The 2,682-nt window shown below is 41.2% G+C and overlaps 1 pseudogene; it reads left to right on the top strand.

Moving 5' to 3' along the window:
- Positions 1–1,438: 1,438 nt before the first annotated feature.
- On the top strand, positions 1,439–2,325 carry LOC139016704 (GTPase IMAP family member 7-like; annotated as a pseudogene).
- Positions 2,326–2,682: the final 357 nt, after the last annotated feature.

The following is a 2,682-nucleotide window of genomic DNA, read 5'->3' as shown; positions in this document are numbered from 1 at the left end:
ACTGATACAGCTCCTAGGGCAGTTGAAACTAAAGAGAAAATGAACAAATGGGACTACATCAAAATAAAAAGCTTCTGCACAGCAAAAGAAACCATCAACAAAACAAGAAAACCCACCTCGTGGGAAAACATATTTGCCAACATCATATCTGATAAGGGCTTAATCTCCAAAATTTATAGGGAACTCATACAACTTAACAAAAAGAAGATAAACAATCCAATCAAAAAATGGGCAAAGGATCTAAATAGACACCTTTCAAAAGAGGACATTCAGAAAGCCAAGAGACATATGAAAACATGCTCAAAGTCACTAATCATCCGAGAGATGCAAATCAAAACAACAATGAGGTACCATCTCACACCTGTCAGAATGGCCATCATCAACAAATCAACAAAGACAAGTGCTGGAGAGGATGTGAAGAAAAAGGAACACTTGTGCACTGCTGGTGGGAATGCAGACTGGTGCAGCCACTATGGAAGACAGTATGGAGTTTCCTCAAAAAATTGGAAATGGAACTCCCATTTGACCTTGTGATCCCACTTCTAGGAATATATCCCAAGAAACCAGAAACACCAATCAGAAAGGATATATGCACCCGTATGTTCATAGCAGCACAATTCACCATAGCTAAGATCTAGAAACAGCCTAAGTGCCCATCAGTAGATAAATGGATTAGAAAACGGTGGTACATCTACACGATGGAATACTATGCTGCTGTAGAAAAGAAGGAACTCTTACCATTTGCAACAGCATGGATGGAACTGGAGAGCATTATGCTAAGTGAAACAAGCCAGTCAATGAAGGAAAAATACCACATGATCTCACTCATTCATGGATAATAAAGACCATTACAAACTTTTAAACAATAATAGATACAGAGGCAGAGCTGCCTCAAACTGATTGTCAAACTGCAGTGGGAAGGCCAGGGAGGGTTGGGGGACAGGAGGGAGGGGAGTAAGAGATCAACCGAAGGACTTGTATGCATCCATATAAGCATAACTAATGGACATAAGACACTGGGGGATAAGGGAGGGCAGGGGATTGTCAAGGGTGGGGGGGAAAAAAGGACACTTATGTAATACCCTTTGTAATACTTTTAGCGAAAAATAAAAATAAAAAAAAAGAAAATACTGAAGAAACTTAGGGGGAAATAAGATCCATGATGGGAGCGTGAGCTTCTAAAGTAGGTTTAATATCCTAAAACATATCCTTAAACCTGAAAGAAAGGACAGCCCAATTCTGATAATTGGCATCCTGTAGTTATAAATAATTTAAGCCTAAAAACAAAAAAACAAAAAAGCAAATATTCATGAAGGAAAAGAATGAAGAAAAGAGGGTTGGGAATGGTCCCAAGTTAGCTAAGTTGACCCTACTCCACTCTCCTCCCCTTCCATAAGGTCTTGTGGAAGCCTAAGGCCCAGAACCTCTTGGAACAAACATGGCTGGCCTTCAAGACAACACTCTGAGGATTGTTCTGGGGGAGGAAACTGGAAGTGGAAAAAGTGCAACAACAAACACCATCCTTGGGAGATATGTATTTATATCTGAAATTGCTCCCCATCCTGTTATTAAAGGCTATCAGAAAGCAGAGCGACAATGGAAGGGGAGGAACCTTCTTGTTGTGGACACCCCAGGGCTCTTTGACACCAAGAAGACACTGCAGACCATCTGTGAGGAAATAACCAGGTGTGTACTCTTCTCCCGCCCTGGGTCTCATGCCCTCATCCTGGTACTACAGCTGGGCCGCTACATGGAGGAGGAGCAGAAAACAGTTGCATTGATCAAGGCCATCTTTGGGGAGCCAGCCATGAAGCACATGATCATGTTGTTCACTCGCAAAGATGATTTGAAGGGTAAGACACTGAATGACTTTTTAGCAAACGCAGACGTGAACCTAGAAAACATCAAGGAGTGTGGGACCCGCTGTTGTGCCTTCATAACAAGCAGAATGCAGATGAGGCTGAGAAGGAAGCTCATATGCAGGAGCTGGTGGAGATGATAGAGGAAATGGTGCAGGAGAACAGGGGGGCTCACTTTTCTGGTGCCATATACAAGGACACAGATGAAAAGCTGAAACGCCAGGCAGAAGTCTTGAAGAAAATCTATGCTGAGCAATTGGAGATGGAAATTAAACTAACAGAAGAGCACTGTGATCAGGGAAAAATATCACAGGAAGAAAAAGAGGAAAAAATAAAAGTCCTAAAGATGAAGCATGAAGAATGAATTAAAAATATAAGGAAACAAGCTGAAAGGAATATATTTGCAGATATTGTACAAAGGATTTGGAATATGCTTTCAAATCTATGGCATAGCTTTTTCAAATAGTGTACATTTTCTTTTTTTCTTTTAATTTGCCATGATTTGTTACTATGGTATATTGTATTTTCAAAAAATGGTTATAACAGTATCTTCTATCCCATCTATTCTTATAATATGAGCTTGCTTTTCCTTTTGTTGAGTTATAGAGGTCTGTGCCACTGCTTTGCAATTTCATGGACTTTGTGACTGATTTGACAAATAGTGGATGACTGTGACTTCTAAAGTTAGATAGGGAGGATGCCTCCTTGCTCTCTGGAGTATGTGCCCTTGGCCCTTGCCCTCCATGTGATGAGGAAGCCCAAGTTGTCCATCGAGTCCACAGGAAGAGGACATGAAATCACTGGCTCACTCCCCTGGCTGCTC

This window comes from Myotis yumanensis, unplaced genomic scaffold, assembly GCF_028538775.1.
Source record: "Myotis yumanensis isolate MYYU_CA2020_CCGP unplaced genomic scaffold, mMyoYum1.0.hap1 SCAF_9, whole genome shotgun sequence".
In the NCBI taxonomy this organism is placed as follows: domain Eukaryota; kingdom Metazoa; phylum Chordata; class Mammalia; order Chiroptera; family Vespertilionidae; genus Myotis; species Myotis yumanensis.
This window is presented reverse-complemented; position numbering and strand designations above follow the sequence as displayed.